This window comes from Artibeus jamaicensis, unplaced genomic scaffold, assembly GCF_021234435.1.
Source record: "Artibeus jamaicensis isolate MK-2021 breed Jamaican fruit bat unplaced genomic scaffold, CSHL_Jam_final scaffold_847, whole genome shotgun sequence".
Lineage (NCBI taxonomy): Eukaryota > Metazoa > Chordata > Mammalia > Chiroptera > Phyllostomidae > Artibeus > Artibeus jamaicensis.
The window spans coordinates 16715184-16738352 of record NW_026522057.1 but is presented as its reverse complement, the minus strand read 5'-3'; the positions used below and the strand labels follow the sequence as shown (position 1 = coordinate 16738352).

General features: G+C 51.4%; 1 protein-coding gene across 2 annotated transcripts in view; it reads left to right on the top strand.

Annotated features, from left to right (window-relative positions):
• The first annotated feature begins 4114 nt into the window (after nucleotides 1–4114).
• The window catches only part of NCMAP (non-compact myelin associated protein), a 35776-nt gene continuing 16721 nt past the window's right edge, over nucleotides 4115–23169 (top strand). Inside the window, exon 1 of one of the 2 annotated variants that reach the window (XM_037135964.2) lies at nucleotides 4115–4159. The gene's annotated coding sequence lies outside the window, so the exon portion shown is untranslated. Of the gene's footprint in view, nucleotides 4160–15563; nucleotides 15718–23169 lie in introns of those variants that run through there. The other variant, XM_037135963.2, reaches the window with a different exon arrangement.

Sequence of the window (23169 nt, the reverse complement as noted above, 5' to 3'; positions counted from 1 at the left end):
CCCACGTGACATTTGCCTGGTTTCCCCAGCAACCACCTCAGAAGCCATAAACAGTAGATTACGGTTTAGAGGGGAGAAATGAGAGACTGCAGGGTCCTGGCCAGGAGAGAAAAAAACCCTGGTGCCCAAAAGCTGGTTCGCAGCAGCACCCTCTGCTAACTCACGCATTGGAGGACTCTCTATGTGGAAAAAGCAGGGTGTGTGTGTTTATGTGTGTGTTATTTTTAAATCTCCCAGCATCTAAGAATCCATATGGCTCATCTGAAATGGGCAGTTTGTTGGATAATTTTAGAGGCAATTTTTGTTGACTTATGAAACTGTTTTCTATAAACATTTTCATCTTTACAAAGAGAGATCAAGGAAAATCACCCCACTTTATTTATATTCCACCAAAGTCCCTTCGACCTTAATTAGCAGAGAGGCATACATTCTGGGGTTGTCAGAGCTGGTGTCTGCCATTTGCACTTTCTAGTTACACACTCTTACGGAAAAACACACCTGTGTGTCTCCTCTACTCGAAATACCCTGCTTGACTTCCGACACTCTTGGTCCCCAAATGTGGGAGGGGGGAAAGGGTTCCCACATTGAGGAATTCTCTGCCACCAGCCGGTGTCCTACAGTTTAATTCAGTTCTGACACTGCCTGGAGTGAGCGTCTGATCCCACAGGTTAGGGGCTCAGTCCCACAGGATTGGACACCCCCCCCCACCTTTAGATGCCAATCGGAAGTCCAGGTTGCCACCGCTGGTTCCGATGACCCAGTATAAGTCAGAGGTTCCCATGACCCTTCCTCTCCTTGGGTTTGATTAATTTGCTGGAGTGGCTCACAGAACTCAGGAGAACTGTTTACTTACTACATTCACAGTTTATTACAAAAGGTATTAAAAGATATGAATGAACACTCTAATAAAGAGATGTGTAGGGTGATGTCCAGGAGGGTCCTGAGCCCAGAAGCTTCTGTCCCCGCGGAGTTTGGGCTGTGCCACCCTTCTGTCACGAAGCCCCATTTGCTCTCCAAACCCCGTCCTTTGGAGTTTTTACGGAGGCTTCATTTCCTGTAGGTATGATTGATTAAATCACTGGCCACGTGACACCTGATAATAATTAGCATTGTGGTTTCCTCCCCCAAGTGGGCGATCCAGGAGGACTGTCGGAGATACCATGTGTAGATGCTTAAGTAAACACCCTATGAAGGCTGTAACCGTTCAATAGAAAATTCCCATTCCCTGGCCACAGACGGCTCGCTCCCGGGTCTTGGGATGATGGAGCCGAGAGAACCAAGCCTGAAGCTACTGTCCCTTTGGTTCCAGAAAGAAATGCAGATATTGGAGTCAGGATGATTTTGACTTTGGAATTTGTAAGATACGTGTTTACTTTGGAGTTACATATTTCTTGGTAACTTTTGTTATGACTGCATTCTGCACATAATTCTTAATTGGTAAAATGCAATTCTTGACACTTTCTGTATGATTAGAGTCCCTATCCCCTTTTCTCCTTTTCTCTTATCTCCTCCTGGGACTGGGAGTAGGGAAGAGGTGAGCTACTAGCAGCAAAGACAGGATTAACTTGGAACTTTGGAGATGCTCCTTAAAGTTCTGTGTGTGCTACTTCCTTTTATAATACGTTAGCGGAAACCAATACATTACAAATGGGGAATGATGTGCTTTCTTCCAAGTGGTCATTCACCTTGGTTTGCTGTGTTAAAACTACCAGTACAACAGATTGCAAGATTCCTCTTTCACTGACTTGGGCTTTTCCCGTCTTCTTGCCTGACGGCCGCTTCAGCTGCAGGGAGATGTGGGGCCCTTTCAGGATTCGGTCTCTTTCTAATTGAGAGGATCCTGATCGTCAGGTTTTCCACTCATTTCCCTGGATATTTTGATGGTCAGCATTGGCTCTGATGGGTGTTTTAGGCGTTCTCTTGTTTCTCAGAGGATTTATCCATTACGATGCCAGAAATTTCCTCTTGCTTGCTTTGCTTATCTGTGCCTGCGTGGTCCGTTCAGTTCTCTGTTCGAGACCACCAAGAGCCTGGGCTCCATCTCCATGCGCAGCAGGTGCCCACGAAGGAGTATTTATTATTCAACTGGGAGAAAGGCAGGTATCCTCCTACCTTCAGCGATGTGCATAGACCTTGAGCACACGATGCTGTGATAATTGAGACAGGAAAGCGAGTACTGGATGTGGAATCTAAATAAGTTAAACCTGTAAAAAAAAACAAAACAGGAAAATGGTGGTGACCAGGCCGTGGTGGGATAGGGTGGATAAGAGCGATGATGTTTAAGGATGTGAATGTGTAAGGAGTGGTAAATAAGCCATAGAGGGCTAATGCACAGTATATAGACAATAATAGTGTCCTACAATGATTTAATGTGGTAAATATTGCTGCATTTGCAATTATACTACAATATGAAAATGCAACAGATGAACACATTCTGCACCTTAAACTTACCTGATGGTACACGTTAACATATTTGACTAAAAAACAACGAAGAATCCATGTGGCAGGTTGGTTACTGATGAGGAAATTCATGCCTTGAGCGGTAGGGCCTTCCACGACCAGAATCACTCATTTCCGCCCCTTCTGGCTGAGCCGGATGCAACTCACAGACCTCAAGGTCTCCCCTGGATTTTACACCCACAGAGTCGAGCCCCAGGGAGGCAGGGAAACCTGCCTGTGGTGTCGCCGGTGAAGGCAGAGGTCCCCGAGCTCCCAGTCCAGAGTCAGCTTAACCCCCCGGCTTTGATTTATTCCTCAGGCAAATCAGGAACAGCTCATCTAAGGTGCCACATCAGGCGAGGGGAACAAAACTATGAAATTATATTCTATGTGTGAAAAAGAAAAAGAATGACTACATTTCGACGTGATGGAGAATGGCCAAGCCAATTGTACTTTATAATTGAGGCACCGTACAAATATCCACACACGTCTAACTTACGGAGATGTGTGTGTGTGTGTGTGTGTGTGATGTTGTGAGTTATAGTAAGAAATATATATATTTTGGTCTTCATCCCCAGTTCCTGGCTCACAGCTTCCCAAATCCTTGTGGTTCCCAAATGATTGGAGCAAGAGCGGCATCTTCCCTTCTGATATTTGGCTTTTGTCCTCAGTCCCTGAAACAGCTTCGGAGTGATAAAGGGGAAATGGATGTCTTCCGTTATTTATACCAAATCCCTTTCAACCACACCTGAATTGATATCAATGAAGTGATATTTGGAAAGTCTCTAGTTAACGTAAGGACGGAAGCTGGTTGCCAGAACTGGCCAAGTGGTTAGAGCGTTGGGTTTTTCGGTGTGTCCCGGACCCCGCACCCCACTACCACCACACCCGCGAAGGGAGAGAGGCTGGAGGCTGACTCAGTCGCTGATGGCCGGTGATTTGGTCAGTCAGACCCGGGAAAGCACAGGGCACACTTTCTCAGTTCTCAGTAGCTCTGGAGGCCCGTGGTTCTGTCGCTCACCTGCGGTGTGACTTTGGACACCTGGCCTCTGCTTCCTGGGCCTCGGTGTCTGCACGTGAAAGGAGAGGGGTCGGGATTCCCCCGTCTATTTCTAAGACGTCTTCCCCTTTCCGTGAATACTATCGTGGGCCTTATTGCGGCCCCAGGAGTGTTCTGGGCTCCGGACGCATGGAGGTAAACCTGGTGGAGGCGAGAGGCCCACGAGAGGTCCTGGGTTCTACAGAGTTTTTGACACTTGGCAGCTGTCAAACCTTCTGTGTGAAACGGTGATCGTCTGAATCCCAACATTTCCCTAAGCCTTTCAACCAGATTAGCACAATCCTGCCCCTGAAGACACCTACACAAATCCCTGGAAGCTCACGTCCGCCTCTTTCTACCCGCTTTGCCCTCGGAGTGGTCGGAGCTGGAAGATGTGGTCTGGGCGCTCGGGCGCTTCGCGGTGCCACAACTGGAACCCCCGCCAGGGACCCCAGCCTGGGAGATGCGCGAAGACACCGCAGGGCGGCGCTGCCGTTCCGGTGCCCCTGGCCCGCCACCCCCCGTCGGCCCCCTGGGCACTGGGATCACCTGCGCGGGGCGGGGCGGGCCGGGGCGGGCCGGGGGCGGGGTCCTCAGGCTTTTAAAACCTGCGCCCGCACCCCTGGCACCAGCTGGAGACTGAGCGAGCAGCAGCCTGGTGCGTGGGACTCACCGGAGCAGGTAACGGGCTCGGGGTGCCCGACACGGGGTGCCCGACCCAGGCGCGGGAGGCTCGCGGTCCACCTGCCGGCTTGGCTCGGGGACGTGCGCCATCCCTTTCCCCTTCCGTCGGAGCGAGCGCCTGGGGTCTGCGTGCGAGGGCGGCCGGCGCGGGCGGCGGGAGCGAGGCCGGTCATCTCCGCTCGGTCGATGGCGATGGGGCGCGTAAAGGTGCCCAGAGCGCGAAGCAGTTCGGCCGGCGGAGAATCGCCCTGAGCACCAGCCCGCGTGCGGGGGTCCGGGTTCCAGAAGGCGGTTCCTCGTCCCACCTCTCGGGAAAAAGGGTGCCGAGATGGGGGGAAAAAGGGTCAGGCCGGCCGGGAAGGAGGAGGGATTTCGAACCCCTCGGGACCTGTGCTCGTTTCGCCTGTAAAATAGGCGTCTCGTTGGCGTCTGGACCCGGGGTCTTAAGCCGAGCACCAGCCACCCGCTCCGGCCCCGCCGCAGGAAGATCTGCGATTCGGGGAAAGGAAAACCCTCACCGGGGAGGACCCCAGGGCTCCAGGTCGGAGCGGCAAGTTCAGTAGACACAGTGGGAGCCGCTCCGAGGCGGGGTTTTGGGGGACGCTCCCCGGACCAGCGGCTCCCGAGGAAAGACGCGGGGTCCCTGGTCCGCGTCCGCCGGTGAGCGGAGGAGATGCGTGTCAAACGCGACGGCCGGTTTTAAAGGACCAAGAAAGTCCAGGGAACCCCTCCTTCATCCCTTTTCCCCCTGGATCTAACTTTGCCTTGGGCAGGACCTTCCATTTCTTTAGAGTTCGGTTTGGTGTGCTCCTTAAATGGAGCGATTTCTCAGGCAGACTGAGTCAGGTAATCCGTCTAAAGTGCTTACTTAGTGCTTTATGTAGCAGGTACTCAAAAAATATAAACCATCGTTTCCTCTGGACTATATCTGTCGGAGGGCAGGGACCAATGTCTTTTGGATTTACATTATAGGGTGCCTGGCCTATGGTGTAGGTCTCACTGCATGTTGGATGAGTAAGTGAGTGATGAGGGAGTGCGCAGTCTATGCTTGGCACACGGTACCAACAAAGAGTGAATACAGAGGTGGCCAGATGCTGGCAGGTGGGCATGGATAACAGGAGCAGCATCTAGGTGGGTGGCCCCATGTAAAGGGTGAGCCCAGAGTAGCAGAGTCAGGGTACCTCTGTGGGGGAGGAAGAAACGTTCTTCTCCCCTAGAGGTTGTTTTGGCTGGTCTGCTAATCAAATAGACATGAAACAAGAGGAAATAACCAAATTTAATATGTACATATGTATGGGAATCCCACATACTCCAGAGAGTCGGAGAGGGTCATTGCCGATGAAAAGAAGAGCAGATGTTTAATAAGTTTGTCCTGCCCTGTCAACAGGTCAAAAGAGGTTATCGCCGATAATCTCCTGTTATGGGCAAGCCTCCTAATTCTTCCAGGTAGTTGGGTGGAGGGCAGACCTTGCTCTTGAACACAGCTAAGGCTGCATTTGGCTCAGAGCAATCTGCACGGCCACAGCAGCACATCCTTGGGGGACTCATTCTGGACTCCCAATGCACCTCTTATGGGGTGGGAGGGGCAGCACGGTAGTCAGCTAGAGCACGGGCTATCGAGGGCACACGAAATCGGGTCCTGAGCCCCAGCAGCCACATGGGAGGAGGGAAGGAGCTGGAACTCCAGGCAGGTCAGGTACCTTTCTCATGTCCTCTTAGCGTCCTCCCCAGGGTTACAGGGTGAGGAGATAGGGGAGAGGTGCCAAGAGCCACCACAAAACCATGGGTTTCTGACTGAGCCAGGAGGTGGAAAGGGGCTCCCAGGACCCCTGCGTGGGGGTGAGGCACTCCTCACCTTGTCCCCTCTGGTCACCATGTGACTGGCTGTGAGGTGGCTGAAGGGGGCAGTGTGGCACCAAGCAAGCCATCCACCTGGTATGTGCCGTGAGCCAGGCACACAGTGAGCTGGGCTACAGGGACATGCTGGTCTCGTGGTGGCAGGGATCTGCGATTCCAGACCCACAGCCCTGGGGAGGGCCCTGCACTCCATGTGACACCACCATGGACTGTGGTCACTCCTGCCACAGGCCAGAAGGGAGCTGTGTCCCTGGGGTGGAGCCACGCAAAGCAAAGTTAGGGGACTTTAGCTTTTCTGACTCCTGGCAGGCGACCTGTAGGGTCTTCATCTCCCTGGGGAGAGAAGCAGAGGCCTGAGGGCCAGCCAGGGAGAGATCTGGGGAACGTCTCAACAGGTGACAGGAGGCACTGCGCCCTTCAGAACAGCCAAGCGTGAACCTTCTGCTTGTAACACTTTTCAGAATTGCTTGTAATTTGCCCTTGACACAAGGGACCTTGAGACCCCCAGGGTCTGAGAGGGGGAAAGCAGTGCCCACCCTGATCCCGCCCCCCATTGCTCCTGGGACGCAGGGTCAGAGAGTGTTAGAGCTACCGAGACCCTTCATGGTAATAGAGGGCACCCTCCATTTAAAGGTGGGGCAATGGGGGTCCCGAGAGCATGAGGCGTGCTCAGGCCTGAAGAGTTAGGGGAGACCCCAAGTTTCCTAAGTCCAAGTGCTCATGTCTCCACGGCGGGCTGTGACGTGCTCTGGGGACTGAAAATGCAGCAACCCTTCTCTTTATTTTCCAATCTGCCAATATCATGGAAAGGAAGGTTTTAGAAAAAGGTGAAGTGGATTTTAAGCTGCCCAATAAACCCTTTTAATTTAAGGGGGAAAAAAAACCCCTCAGGTATGGTGAAAATAAAGACCAAAAGTTACCTATGCTTATTTTTTAAAGATATGTTTTGATAGTGAAGAAGAATAATTCAAAATAGGAACATCTCTTGTCTCGGCAGACGTCTGCTAGCCAGAGGGGCCCATGTTAAGACGCACACTTTGCAGGCTGCCGACCAACTGAGGCCTCCGGAGGCAGCCTGGGAGCAGCAGGGTGTTTATTTCTCCTGGACAAGTTTCAAGCCCCACGAAAGCTGCTGCTATCGGTTGCCCCGTCTCCATCCATCCACCTTCTGATGCCGGTGGCATCCTGGCCCCTGGCATCTCGTTCTTTGCTTTGGGATCTGGCAGGATGTCTCCCTCTTTGTTTTCTCGCAAATGAATTTCGTATCGGGCAGATAGATCTTAGGTAAGCAGGAGGAGACAAGAAGAGAGGAAGGGGAAGTGAGCAAAGGGGCGAGTTGGCCAGCAGCCCCCAAGGATTCCTGAGCAGGGCTGTGTGTAGGTGAAGCTGGGGGGGTGGAGCCAGAGTGTGGCTATGGAGCTGGAACTTCTGTGGTTTGCAACTGCTGCGGCTGGTGGCTGCAGTTTGGCCTAAGGACAAGGGTGTGCCAATCTCTAAGACAGAGAGGCCTGTTCTTCAGCCAGATCCCAGTGCTGTTTGGAGGGACCTTCTGCCTGGGTGGGACACTCCTGACCTGTTGGGGCCCTTGGTGGGGCTGCCAGGTTCTACCATACCGGCTGGGGTCCTCAAGGGGCTGGAGGAGCTGGTGTTAGAAGCAATGCATGTGGATTCGTGGGTGTGAGCAAGCCCTTCTCCAGGGCGGCACTGGGCAGGAGTGCCAGCAGTGAGGTTGGGGCACAGAGCAGGGACTTAAGGCCTCTGCTTTTCAGCCATGGGTTTTGTTCAAGCCACATCACTTCTCTGAGCCTCGGGTTCCTAGTTTATTAGAGACGATACTGTCCGCGGCAATCACTTCATAAATATTAGCTTCCCTTCTCCTTTAGAGAAACTTGTGTCTTGGGACCTGTTGAGCCCACTTTTAGAGTCATTGGCCTCAGGATTTGTAAACCTCACCACAGTTCACTCATTCATTCATTCATTCATTCACTCCACTTCCTGCCCCTTGGTCTGTGTGGGGAATGGAGACAGCTCTTCTCGCTGCCCTCTGATTTCTCCCAGCAACCCCCCTACCCCCCGCCCACCCCAAGCACAGGATGGCCTCGCTTTTAAGCTTCCATCTGTTCCACCACCCAAGGTGATCTCTTCGGACCTTTGTGTAATAAAAAGCAGCTCTGTAACTTGTCCCCCCACTGCTGCAGCCAGTCTCCCAACCCTCCTCCAGGTTCCCTGAGGTTTTAACCTGCAGGTCACCCAGGGAAACAAGCGGTTAACTCCCATCTGCTGAGAGCTTGCTGGAGCCCACACAGCGCTGGATGCTGCACATGCCCTTCCCGCCCACAGCATCCCTGGAAGTGCAGCGTGTTACTCCCTCCTTCGGAGACCTAAGCAACCAGTGCTGGTGGTCCCAGGGGTGCATGCGGACTCCCCAGGGCCCTGCGCAGTTTTGCCTTCACAGGCCCCTTCCTCAAAAAAAAAATTACAATTATATTAATGCCCGAATTGGTATATTAAAACACTTTCTTCAGCCTAAAAGTTTCTCTTTTTTTCCTGATTTTGAAGGAAGTGGAAGCATTTTTGTGGGTCCCTAAATCTGTCGTGGGCCCTGGGCACATTGCCTCCTGTGCCCAGTGGGGACACGGGGCCTGCAGTGAGGAGGGATGGCTGGGATTCCAGCCCACGCCCACCGCCGTGGGAGTTCTGACCAACCTCCTCCCTGCGCTGCCCTTTGCAATTAAAAAAGAAAAAAGACAAACAAAGAACTGGGGGAAAGGGACTGGTGGTATTAATAGTTCTCTCGGGAAAATGGAACTTGATGTGTTTGTCTTCCAGGTTCCTGCCCCCTTCACTCCCGCCACAGACCTTAAGGGGAAGGGTAACTGGCTTGCCCCAAGGACAAAGGGGATTCATTTATCTTTTAAAAGCAGCTTCCAGTTCCTACCTAACCCCCAGGAACAACATCGCTGGCGATAACAATCGCAATAATAATAATAATAATTAATAATAATAAACATTTTCGAGAGCTCTCAGTGTGCCAGGCGTTGGGCGGGTCGCTTGGCATGTGCTGTCTCCCGAAGGCCTCAGTCACCCTGTGGGTATAGATAGATACTCTCATCACCTCCATTTTGCAGATGAAGAAACTGAGGCTTAGAAAGACCAAGTGGGCCCTGGCCGAGTAGCTCAGTTGGTTAAATCATCGTCCCGATGTGCCAGGGGTTCAGTCCCGGGTCAGGGCACATACAAGAAACAACCAATGAACATATAAATAAGTAGAACAACAAACTGATGTTTCTCTCTCTCTCTAAATTGATAATTTTTTTTAAAAGAAAGACTAAAGGAGCTGGACGAGTGGCAGTGCCAGGATCGGGACCTCGGTCTGTTAGTCTGTGGTTACAGCATGGCCTCCGTGAGGGCGAGCCACCTCGTTTCCGGTTGCCTCCCCGTCACCCAGCACACCTTGTACATCAAGCTCTCAGTGTGGAGTATTTGGCTGACCCCAGAGTCTGAACTCGTAACCTTCTCCACTGCCCTGCCCCTCAGGGAAACTTACTTAGTGCAGGGGCTGCCCCCTCAGTGCAGGAAGGGAGCGGACCTGCAGCCCCAGGGGGTGTCTGGGCAGCTCAGGACCCTGATGAAGTGGGGAATTGATCAAGCGGCAAAGGCTCAGGCCCCCATTCTTCCAACACGGTCCCTGAACCCCAGACCCACCCCACCTGCGGGATCCCACTGGAGGCCCTTATCTCCTGCCAAGGCTGCTTCCCCCTCTCCTCCCCCCCCCCCGGGGCAGGGGGGGGACCCCTCAAAGTTGCAGGAAGATGGTGGCCCAGGGTGTCTGCAGGGCCCGCTGCCCTGGGGCTCACCATTTCCTCTCCTTTCATGCCTCTGGCGCTTCCGCAGCACACATCACCACAGGTAGAAGGTGCAGCTGGGGGAACCTGAGCTCACCTGCCAGATAATCAGACACCTGAGTTGTACCAGTACTCTAAAAGCAAGGCAATAAATCAAGCTGCCTATGCCATCTGACACAGGATTATGGGACCAGATGGACCCAGACTGCAAAGTAAAGTATGACAATTCTCTATAAGGAGATAAGGGGAGAATCATGAAATAATGCAAGAATAAGAAGTCATAGGAGGATTAGAAATAAACATTTATCTTCCAAAAAAAGTCATAGGAGAGAACTAAGTGGAAACATTAGCTGTGAGGAATAAATATAACGTTTAAAATAAAAGACAGTAGATGGCCTCAATGTTGGAGTGAAGGCAGTTGAAGCCTTAACTAGCGAAGAGGCAGATCGGGTTGAGAACTCCCCGGAGGAGCTCTCGCCAGGTCACCCTGCAGGAGAGCGCATGGAATGGGACATGCTGTGCGGCCTGCCTCCAGTGCTGGGAAGCCCCGGTGGGTTTAGGAGATGAGAAGGTGCTCGTTCTGCCTAGAGTCAGGGAGGAAAGGAGGAGACAGGTGCTGGTCGGTAAGACTGAGAAGTTCGTGAAAGACCCTGGTTGCCAGGGCAAAGAGTCTGTAGCCAGTCAGAAGCGACTGATGACACTGGAATGATGGAGAGGCACGGTGCAGAAAGCTACGGTCTTGGCAGCTCTGTGATTCTAATTCATTCCTTCTCCAGCAAGTGGGTCCCCAAGAAGAAGACTGGTGGCTTCTGTTCCTTCACAGTAGCACATCCCAGCCCCGCGGTAGAGTAAAACCACACTATCCCCAATCCACTAAGCGTTTGTTAGACAGTTGCATGCTGGGGCAGTAGCTAGACCAGGCACTGTGGAATTAAGTCTACTATTCCTAAATTCCTGGACTATTCTGGAAATTCCAGTATTTTGACATTCACTCCATAGCTTCCAGGTGTCTCAGACTCCTCAAGAGCCAAAAATCCTTTGCTTTGCTATCACTGTTATCCTGGTGATTGGCTAGAAAATTCTGTTCCAGCCCTGGCTGGTGGGGCTCAGTGGGTTGAGCACCGACCTGTGCATGGAAAGGTCACCGGTTCAGTTCCCAGTCAGGGCACATGTGTGGGCGGAGGGCCAGGTCCTTCGTTGGGGGCCAGGCAGCTGATCAATCGATGTGTCTCACACATGATGTTTCTCACTCTTGTCTCTTTCTCTCTCCCTTCCACTCTCTTTAAAGATTTTATTTACTCCTAGAAAGAAAAAAATAATTATGGCCCAAATCCAAGTAATATAAAAGCCCAAGGGAGGGTGTGACTTTCCCCCTGGAGTTTCAGGGGGAAGCTGAGTGAGGGGAGCCAGAGCCCCGAAAGTTAAGCTCCAGGCCGCCCTTGAGCATTTACTCAAGTACATCCCTTTCATGCCGCCTATCTGTGTGCATTCATTCATTCATTCATTCACTCAAGCGCCCGTGCCGAGTGTGCCAACGTGGCCATGACTGAGGCAGAGAGCTGCTAGAACAGAAGAGAGACCTATCTGCTAACCAGCTCTTCCATGGGCTCAGCGCTGTCTCCGAGGTGCCTGTGGGACGCTGTGAAGATTCTCAGAACAGACTGACCTACCTGAGATCGGTAGGGAGGCGTTGGGCCGGTCTTGGCGGAAAGGGGAACGAGCATTTTTAGTGCCTTGCCAAGTACCTTCTGTGCACAAACCTTACACGCGCCTGGTCCACGCAGTAAGGCGAAGTGGTGGGCACTTATTACTAACCACTATTATCTCATTTGATTGTGCAACAAGGAACAAGACGAGAATCACAAAGCCCAGTTTACAGATGAGGAAATGGGCTCCGAGGGGTTAAGGCACGAGCCCAAGGTGACTTAACTAAACCTTAACTCAAAGCGAGGTCTAACTCGAAACCCATACCTGTGTTTCCCCTGTCACCACCAGTGCACAGGGAAGGGACATTTCAGGAGCGAGGACAACACTGTCAGGGGGACTCTGTAGTTCCAAAGAGCCAAGGTGTCGCTTGTGGAGCTGCCAAGATGGAATGGGAGAGAGGCGTGAAGGGCTTTGAATGCCGGGCCAAGGTGGGGAGCGAACTTTATTCTCTCTGCAAACAGAACGGGCCAAGGGTTCTACGACTCCCAGCCCACACTGGAATCTCTCCTCCCAGGTCTCTCTACCGTGAAAGCATGTCACCTGCTGTCCACGTCCCTCAAGGCAGGGCTGGGTCGGGAACACGGGTCTCCTCACTCCCCGCCAGTGCTCACTCCCCTCCCAGCTTCCTCCCTGTCACGGCCTCCCTTTCAGGCTGCGATGTTTGCTCAGAACCTGGGCAGAGAGCACAGAAATATTTATTTATGTCACTGCCAGCCCTGCCGCCTGGAGGCCCCCAAGGGTTACCTCACAGAGAAGTTCAGTTACATAACCCCGGGTTGACACAGCAGGAAGGAGAAGGAAAGAGATTCTAAGTATTCTTTTTTCTGTCTTGAACACATCTTGAAACTGGAAGGGCTGACATTTTCCTCTCCTTCCTCCCTCACCCGTTGACCAGGGGTCTCCAGGAACGTCAGGGGCTCTAGATCAGTCACCAATTTTAGCCTTAATTCTGCTAAGGTTGGGGGTCTGGGGCGATCTTCCTAGAGGTGGGGAGGGGAGCTAAATGAAATCTATTAAAGGGCTGTTTTGTGCCAAACATTCAGCCAGGGGCTTTATAATCATTATCTCCTTTTACCTAAATACCGATTCAATAGAGGAGGTCCCCCCACCCTTTTCTTTTTCACCTTTATCATACAGGAAAGGAATGGAGGCCCAGAGAGGTTAAGTAACTTTCCAAAGGGCACCCAGCAGAGCCAGGTCAGTCTGGCTCTGACACTCTTGAGTTTTCAAGCATCTCATGAAGAATTCATAACATACTGATTCTTGAAAGAGCAAGGCACGCCAGCTTCTCCCCATGGCGGAAGTTCCCAGTTAGTCCCACACATCCCTGAAATCAAACCTCCATCGCCCTTCCCGGTCCCATCCCCCCACCCAATCTCACACTCCCCTTCCTGACCGCGCTCATCCCCACCTCCTGACCCCGTCTTCGCTCCCACTGCTCCTTCCGGCTAGAACATTGCTGCTCCCTTTTTCCCCTTACAAGATCCCGGTAGCATATCAATAAAAATGCTCATTCATTGAGCAGAAGCTGTGAAGTGGAGTGGTTAAAAGCACAACCTCTGAGCCCCTGGCCAGGCGGCTCAGTGGGTTGGAGCGTAGTCCCGATTTGCCAGCATAGCAGGTTTGGTCCTCGATCAAGAACCAACCGGTGGGCGCACAAATCAGGGGGCAACAAATCAATGTTTCTCTCTTTCTCTCAAATCAGTTTTTAAAAAAGAATGGGTAAACAATATATTTTTTAAAAAGCATGAACTCTGGGGCGTTCTGCCTGGGTTCCCCCCAGTTCTACCACTTTTGCTGGCTGTGTTACCTCAGGTGACTTACTTAGCCTCTCTGAACCTCAGTTTCTTCACCTGTAACATGGAGATAGTGATACCCTCCTCATAGGGTTGTTGTGGAATAATATAACTTATGAAAAAAATGAAGTAGAAACTATACCAATAAAACATTTCTGTAAAGTGTTTAGAAATGTGCTTGGCACATAGCGCTTATTAAATGTGTATTCTTATTGCCATGCCCTCCGTATACAGAGCAGACACTACACATTAAGTCCGATTCCCTGGGTTCACGCCCCAGTTCAGTGACCTTGGACAAATTACTTAACCTCTCTGGGCTGGGCCTCGGTTTCCTCGTGTAAATATTTTAAACTGTAGTAAACTTTTTAGGGTAGATAAGACAATCAAGAAACAGAAAGTACTTAGCAGAGGGCTTGGTATGTAGAACCAAGTAAATATGACCTATTAATGGATTATTGGGATCCAGACCAGGTCTCTCTGACCCTGTAGCCTGAGAGTTTAGTGACCACAGGTGCCACTCAAGGCAGCCTGCCCTCTTCCCCGGTCCCCTGCCCAGCAGCCTGTCCCTCTCCGAGCTCCGTGGCCCTCGTGGCCTGTCTCGTGTCTCAGTGGCACATCTTCATCACGGCGCAGCCGCGTGCAGTGGGAAGGCACAGGCCAGATGATCTGCGCTTGACTGTTGATGGGGCTGCAGGTCGCCAGCATTCACTGAACAAGCGCCGCTCATTCAGTCAGTCAGTCGTCACTTCACCCAGCAACCACGTGCTCGGACTGACAGCGTGCCCAGCCGTGTTCGAGGCACTAGGGGTTCAAAAGGTGAATACAAATTGGCACAGCCCCCGCAGTCTCGGGGCTGGGAGTCTGGGGTGGGACGCAGCCACTGGTCAAAGAGAAGATGCTACGTCCAACTAGTGGTGAGAGAGGGGCACTGTCAGAGTGCTCGGCATGGACAGTACAAGGAACACTTGGGTTAAAGCATCATTAAGTGTCTGCAGGTGAGGAATGAGCGCTCTGGCACAGGCAAAGGCCCTGTGGCCAGGATGGGAGGGACCGCCAGGGCTCAGCTCAAACAGGGGTGCGACTGGAGGCGGCCACAGGACTAAAACTTACCGGGACTTTTTGACCATCCTAAGTTCATGTTGGAGGTAGACTTGAGCCCCCACCAAATGTTTTAATATCTCTTAAAATCAAGGCAGGGGGAACGAACAACTTTTAGGGTGGGAGGAAGTGTTTCAATATTTTTCTCCCATCAGAAAAAATAAAACGTTTAGAGTCTATGAAAATGTAATACGGTGGGAAGGGCCCGCAAAGTCCACCCTGATGTGGCCCTGACCAGCTCTTCATTTGTGCAAACGTATTTACTGGGCGAGGGGCTGTCTGTCAGTCCTTATTTGGTCCTTATGTCCTCATCCAGGTGAACATACGCCTTTTTCTTCTCGAGGGAAATGAGGCTCATGGAGGGTACATAAGTTGCCCACGACAGTGAGTTTAGAGGTGGCAGGACTTGAACTTGGTTTCACGTGACTCCAAACCCTTTTCTTCACTACGCCACACTATTTGTATGTTCAACATTTGATTTTAGTCCTCACAGCATTGGGGGGGGGGCAGTCCCTCCCATTTTAAAGCCAAGGAAACTGAGGCCTGGAGAAAAGAAGGAAGTACCCAGCTCGCAGGCGCTTGGCTAATCGGCGAAGGAGTTGGGGAACTAGCCCCTTCCTCCTGGGGCTTCTCTGCTGCCCCACTGCTCTGTCCACAGCCTTTCCTGCCCGCCCCCCGCCCCCCGCCGTCTCCGGCCTCCGCCCTCACTGTGGCCACCCTCACCACTGCCACCCTACCCCTTTTGTCTGCTCTGGTCTGAAACATCTGCACCCCGCTCCAAAACAAAGCCGGTGCTGGTACTGCCGCCCAAGAGGGAGGGGAGAAAAGAGCGGCTGTGGGCCAAAGCAAGAGTGAAGGTTGAAATGAAACCTTGGGTCCCCCAGACAAATGCCCCTCTGTATCTCGGGGCCTGTTGTGACTGGCCACCAGCCAGCCCTCACCGCGGAGGCTTGAACTGCTGGGATAGTTTCCCCACCTCCTGTCCTCTCTGCAGCCCAGTGCCTGCCAGGCCCCAGCTTGGGCAGGAAAGGGGAAGGGTGTTCCTTCTGGAATGGAGGGTGTGGGAGGCAGGCAGGCCTTGGGGAGGCCGAGGGGCCACGTCCTGAACGAAACCGGGAGTCTGGGAGAGTCACGAGATGGAAGGAGCCTGAGAGGGAGATCACTGGGCCCCAGCCGTGCGTTTTGCAGGAGAGCAACCTCAAGTCCAGATAGAAGAAGTGACTTGCCCAAGGTCACACAGCAAGTAGCAGAGGTAAGACTCAAACCCAGGACTCCCAGCTTCCAGCCCAGGTTTTTGCCTCCTAGGTCAGGCCTCTCTGTTGGGGTTTTGGTGGTGACCCTGTTAAACAGGGAAGGAGATGAGCTTCATAGACCAGGGCATTAAGATTCAAAGAGAGAATGTCACATGTTAAGATCAGAGAGTAGTAAGTTTGTTAGAATTTCATATTCAGGTGCGGACACTCCAAAGAGTTTACATCCTTTACTTACTAATTACAAACACTTTGTTATTAGCCAAGCCCTTGAGAAACGCGGACAGAGTCAAAGAATCGAAAGCGAGACCACTGGAAGGTCAGCGTTAGGAAGAAAGTCAGATTGTTGGCATTTGTAAGAGGGCACTGGCCTTGGTTCTTACCGATAATAACAAGGATCTACCAAAGGGCATGGGGGGCCAGGCACTTGGTTCCAAGGAGGTTGTTGGCACCCGGTGATGTCTTTTTCACCCCGCCTTCCCACCCCAATGTTTTCCCCAGAAGTTTACAGTTGACTCATTCATGGTGTGTAAAACTCAATCACAGTTATGTGATCTTGCTTTAAAAGGTGGTCATTAGATGTAACACAGGAAATTAGAAGTAACCAAGTCTGTGCTTTTTAGACATTTAGTGCAGCTTCATCGGCAGGGTGACTGGAAAAGCTAAGGCAAAGCTACGCCAGGTCACACAGGGCCAGCTGGGGTCTCTCTCACCAGCCTGGCTTCCCTCAGGTTTGGTTTTGGTGCTTGCTGTTGTTACTGATCTTGTCTTGAATAAAGAATCAGAAAGGAGTTCTCCAAAACTCACCAAATGAAACCACTTCTCTCTGTGTGTCCCTGGCGGGGGGGGGGGGGGGGGGGCCTGGCTGGGCCTCAGTTTCCCCATTTGTAAGGAGATTGAGCTTAGTAGCTTTCAGACAGGGTTCTGCAGAGTCCTGTGATCACAAGGGGGTGCCTCCTCGGGCCACCCCAGAGGGTGTCAGGAGTGGTGAGAAAGGAATTGTGGGGGATGGAGTTGGTTCCTTATGCCCTTTGGAAGAGCTTAGGTTTTTTTTGTTGTTGTTTTTTTATCATAAATTAGTCCCCCAAGCGCTCCAACAGAAACCTAGATCTTTCAGTCTGGATGAAACATGAGAAAATCTACCAGTTTCTTTTTTTCTCTGCTGGTGGAATCCCCCTGCATCTACCTTCTCCCCCCAGTAAGCTTGGTCTCCCCCAGGTTGCTGCCGGGCGAGGGCCCTGGGCACCCCCTCATTCCTGGATCCCGCTCCATTCTCTTGCTTGGTTTGCTTCTCCACTTTGGCGGGGCCCGTACTCCAGGGCAGCCATTTTCAACCTTCTCCATCTCGTGGTGCGCATAAGCTAAACACTAAAATTCTGCTGCACACCAAAAAATATTTTTTATTTTTGCCGATCTGACCAAAAAATAGGTATAGTTTTGATTCATTCATTCATACCAGGTGGCTATTGTTGTGTTGGCTGTTGTTGTTTGTCTATCTGACCCTCTGTGGGAAAAGAGGTCAGTGTGCCGACTAAATAGTTAGGACATGCATGTTTTAAACTTTTTTCCCCTGCGAACACGGACTTTATTTAGGGACTATGGTGGGCGGAGAGAGGAGGCAAGACAGGAGGATACATGGGGGAGGGGCTTCTCAACTTGCTGTGCCATCCAGTGCGAGTTTCTGGGGCGTCAGGGTGAGTGAGAGCAGCTGCAGAAGCGAGAAGAGAAGAAAGGGGTGGGTCACTGGATGGACACTTTCCTTGGGGAAGGAAGCCAGGACCAGGGTGTGGGGACTGGGGCTAGGGAGGGAAGTCACCCATCATATGCTGAGACTCAGCCAAGGTCACTGCCGGATGCCAGCTTCCCCAGCTCCCACTAGCCATCCTAGTTCCTGGCCCAGATGCCTGCCCGGCTTGCTCCCTCAACTTCCTGTGGAGAGGAGGGGACTGAAGATGAGGGATGATGGTACCCTTCTCCTTCTGGGTCCCTTGTGTAGGAGAACTGGTCACTCAGCCTGTCCTGAAGTCCCAGCCAGAGTCAAGACATCAGGAAGCCAGGGTGCAGGCAGGGGAACAATTGTGCCCTTCATCACCCCTCCTGACACTCTGCCCCTTCCCGGCTCCTCACATGAGGTTGCAACTCTTGGCTGGATCCTTGTGTATCTCGCCCTCCTTCCCGCTCCGCTCCCCACTCCTTTGCCTAACTTGGCCATCCTGCTTGGGGGGAGCGAGAGGATCGTTGCAGCCCTAGGTGTGAGTACCCGTAAGTACCCAGCTGCCTATGGCCACGTGGAAAACAACCCTGAGGCTTTGCCCAGAGGAGCTCCCCGAGCAGGACTCAGCCCCACCTGCTTGGCCAGCACCGTGCCCCGCTCCCGTGTAACGGGAGTATCCTGCTGCTTGGACAGCTCCCTCAGTGCGGCCAGGGCATCTGCATGTCCAGTTCACAGACAACCAGCACAGCCTTGGTATTGGGGCAAGACTCCTGGGTCTCCCCTGGCCACTTCTTGAGAGTGCTGCCCAGTGTTTCTGGTCAGCTAATGTTGAAGCAGGTGAGCACAGTGGCTGAATCGGTGCAGGCCAGGGGCCGGGTGTTATCCCAGTAGGAGGGACCTGAAGAGTCCTTCATGTTGAGCTCTATGCAGCGCTTGCTTGTCCATCTCTGACCTTGCGGTGTAGTTCTCAAACACGGTGGGGACGTAACTCCCCAGGTAGGCAGGCAGGCAGGCAGGCGTGTCCTTTGGGAACACCTGCAGCGGCTGACCGCTCTCTGGTGTCCCCACCCCCACCACCTTGCAGGGGCCCGCTCTCCCCTTCGTGGTCCTGGTCACGTCCCTGTTCCTTTGGCTCCTGCCCAGTCCCCTTCTGGGGCCTCACTGCCAACACCCGCATCTCACCTTGGTGCTGAGTCATGGGGGCAGGGGCGGGGGAGCAGGAATCAGGGAGGTGACCCCTCCGCCTTGCTTCCAGCTCCTTAAAAATTCTTTCCCCCACGGGTGTGCCGCGGTGCACCAGTTGAAAATCCCTGCTCTAGGAGCTTCCTGGGCAAAGGTGCATGGAAAGGGGTGGAGCGGATTTTTAAAAAATCCTTGCATGCCCCAAAATATCGTTGTTATGCTCTTTCACTCAGTATTTGGCTTGGCTTATGGTGCATGTCTAGGCTGGAAATTCTTTTCCCTTGGAATTTTGGAGGGTTTTCTCAGAGCTTCTAGTGCTGCTGCTGTCAAATGCAGTGCCATTCTGATTTCATCTGATTGTCGGTCCTTTGTGTCTAACCTTAAAAAGAAATTCTATGGGCGTGTTTGGAGTATTCGCTTTATGTCCTGTGCTCTGAAAAGTCGTGATAATGGGCCCTATTGTGGGTCTTTTTATTCATTGTTCTGGGGACTCAGAGAGACCTCTTATTCTGAAAATTCATAGCCTTCATTTCTGGGAAATTTTCAGGTATTATTTTTTTGCTTCATAATTTCCTCCCCTTGATTTTTTCTGCTTACACTTTCAGAATTCTTATTAGGATGTTGGACCTCCCAGAGTAATCTGTTTTTACCCACTGTCTCTCTCTCTCTCTCTTTTTTAAAATCTTTTTTGTTCTACTTTATGAGACATTTTCTCAGCCGTATTCCAACATTTCCTTTGAATTTCTTGTGATTTCTTTTGTCCGTATCTAATTTCATAGAACCCTTTCTTGTTCTCAGAATGCTCTTTTCTTAGAGCTTCCTGTTGTTGTTTTATGCATGTATTATCCTATCTACCTGAGGATGTTGAAGTTTTCTTCTGTTCTTTATAGTGTCTGTTTGCCTTAAAGGACCCTGTCTATTCATTTGTTTTGTTTGCTCTCTCTTTATCATGTTTGAGGCTTTTATTCCCAAAGACCTGTTGACCCTAAAAATCTTTTTGCAAAAAAAAAAAAAAAAAAAGCTCATGGGAAGCTCTGGGGGTTGCCAATCAGCCAACCTCCTATTGGCTGATTGGCAGGAACCTGGTCATTTCATTGGAGAACCCTCTAACGTCAATCAGTATCCATAGGTCTGTTGCCTTTGGTTGGTCAGCCTCCCCAGAGCCTCATTTCTAGGCTGCTGCTTGGCAGTTGGCGCCCTGGCAGCCCAGGGGGTTAAGAGGATGGGAAGCCCCACAATGCAGGATTTTCAGACTTTCCTTTGACCTCATTTTCAGCTACAGATTAACCACCACCTGGGGATCTTGACAAAAGGCAGGTTCTTATCCAGCAGGTCTGCATGGAGCCCAGATTCCGAATTCCTGATAAGGTCCTCAGAGTTGCAGCTGATCCCCGGACTGCACTTCCCGACGGCCAGGGTCTAGAGCAGCGCTGTCCAGTGGAACTGTATGCATTGGTGGGTGCAGTCTAGACCTGTGCCGACCAATGTGGAAGGCCACAGGCACGGTAACCGTTAGCACTTGAAAATGCGGCTAGCTTGACTGGGACACTGAGCCTTTAATTTTATTTAACTTTGATTAATTTTTCTTTAAATGTAAATGGCCACCTGTCTTTGGCCGTGTGGGTCTACCTCTTGATTCACTCAGTGCAGAGGGTGAACTTACCGTTTTCCGAGGGGCGGAGGAGGCCCGTATGAGGGCACTGAGCTGCAGATTTCTTTTTTCAGCCCCACCTGGGACCCTGACCTCAGTGGCATCTGCTGCCACTGCTCATGAGTCTTTCTGGGGTTTCGTCAGTGCAATCAACTTTATTAATCTCCCCAGTCGGCAGGTTTGGGCCTTGGCCGTTTCCAGGCTGCGGAGTCACGCTCGGCCATCAGTTCCTCCAGCTTTTAAAACTGGACCGGACTCTTTCCAACGTGGTTGTCTTCTGTCCTTTGCTTTGGCCTTGTGGGTTTACACACCATGATTCCTTTACTGTCATTTGTGAGGGGTTTCAGGAGGAAGCAGAGGGGATACCTGTGTGCCACCTGCTGTGTTTAACCATACATCCCTCCTGTATTTTTTTTTAAAAAAAGACAGATCCTAAACTTTACTTCTCCCAGAATGAGGTAAAACTGAATTTATCCTTTTTACCTGTCCTTTTCCTATGAGCCAGGAGAACCATCCCGAAGCCACTCTGGAGCCAGAGGGCTGCAGGAGGAGGTCAAAGGCCGTGGCTCCCTGGGGAGGGGCAAACCTGGCCAACCCATGCAGTGTGGTCTCTCTATTCTGTAAAGGACTAATAGGCTCATGGAGGGGCCACACAGCTGAACGGCATCCTTGTATACTAGAAGGGGGCAGGAAGGGGACTTACCAGAGTAAAGACTTTCTAAGCCCTTACCAGATGTTTTCATCTGGTGTTACTGGATGAAACCAGGTCCAATGACTCAGTAGTTGCTAGCCAAAGGACAACTCTGAGAAGATTTTATGAGAAGGAACATACATTATTGAGAGCTGGCAGGCAAGGACACGTGGGGGGGGAGGGTCACTTCCCAAAGCTACTGTCCCCAAACAAAGGATCAGATTCATCGTCATTCAGGAAATCTTGCAGCAACATCAAGGTGAGCTTCATCATCACTTATACAGGTAGGGACACTACTTCCAATGAGCAGTCAGAAACATGTCTGTATGTACTTCACATGTTCAAAAACATTGGAAAGTCTCCGCCCCTGAGAGGAGGCTTTAGTATTACAGTGAGGTGTAGTGAGAGTAGTTCATGAAGAAGGTGGTAGACAGTCCTCCAAGCCACCTTCGCCAGTCTCAGGTGGTTGAGCCAGATCGGCCCCCTGGTCCTGCAAAGCATCCTGGGCTTATCCCTGGGGGATAAAAAACCCCAAAAACCAAACCCCCAAAATAGAACAGTTCCAGCAATTGTCAATGTCAGGGATGGCATAGGTATGAAAGAAAGTTTAACTCATTAAGTATCAGCCTTTCTGTTAAACTCTTAGCAAATTACATTAAATGATTCCACGAATAACATCTGGGCTGATCTAAGTGGGTTTACAGGTTAATCTAAGCAAAGTTATGAATTGTAAATAAAAGCTAATCTGTGCTAGGTTACTGTAAGCCTGGGTGTGTGAGTATATATATGTAAGTTAGGTTACATTGGCAGCAAGGAGATTTGCAAAGGAAAAAGTGAGAATGGTTACCAGTTAACTGGGCAAATAAATCCCACAGATGGGACAGAATCCTGGCTGGCAGGGGCTGGGGTGGGGTGGTCCTTCAGGACAGAGTCAACTACGGATGTATTTGAAGTTAGGTCGGAGGCAGGATAACCGAACGTGGGTCCGGCTGCGTGCCACTTCAGAAGCCAATATTGAGAAGATGGATGCTAATGTACAGGGGTTATTCAGGTGCCGGCCACCGGGAAGATGGGGGACTCTTGTCTCAATGCCCATCTCAACATCTCAGTACAGGCTGAGGTTTTTCTAGGAAAGGAGAGGGTGGGCAGAACAAAGAGATCAAGGAATGGGCTTGTAAAGCTCTCTACGTGCAGACAAGCACAGTCCATTCCGATAAGGCAAGTGATGGTCCGTGTGCGTCATCCCGGTCCATGGTTAAAGGTCATCAAATCTCCTAGAACAGGGATGCCTAAAGGTCAGAGTCTGTACCTTACGAAGTTAATTCCTAGGATTCTTATACCAACATGCTGTTTATCAGCAAGCTATGTACTGGCCAGAGTCAGCGTTTACAAAAACCATGGCAAAAGAAGTGTGAGGTGACTTACAGTTCCCCACAATTACAGCAGGGGCTGGGGCTTGCTTGGCAGGGAGGGACTCGGGCCTGTCCACTTGACTCTTGCGCCCACTTCCCACAGCCCTGCTCCAGCTGACCCAGTGTCTCCAAGACTCTTTCTCTGCTCCCTGTCACACCCTCCCTCCTGCTGTGTGCTGGTGCCTGCCACTCCCTGGGTTCGTCTGATCCACCTCAGTGCATGCACCGCTACTGGCCTATGGGCTGTGTCTGTTCAGGCAGAGCCCCAGAGACAAGAGTGGATTGAGAAGACTAACCCCGGGGTCAGACAAATAGTCTAACTGCTATATATTAGGCTGATTGATGGCCCCCCCAAGGGAGGAATGATGCCTCCTAGCTCTGCTATACATTAGCACTGAAACTTTGGGTGAGCTACCTAACCTCTCTGAGCCTCAGTTCCTTCATCTGGAAAATAGAGATAATATATGTGTGAAAATACATACAAAAAACCTAGCATGGTAACTGTACGGAGTAAGCACTTGGTAAATGGTAGCTGTTGTGTTTGTGGTTGTCATCATCACCATGGTCATTACTGGTTGTCTATCCACAGACGTAAATGCAGCCCGGACGTTGCCCTTCTTGTCGAGACTTTCTTGGGTAGAAAGGATAGGAAACAGTCACGAGACAGGCCTGGAGCTGTACTCCAGTAGCTCTTAACCAGAGGTGATTTGCCTCCCAGAAGACACTGGGAAACGTCTGGAAACACTTTTGTCACAAGTGGTGGCGGGGGCTGCTGGCCTCCAGTGGGCAGAGGCCAGGGATGCT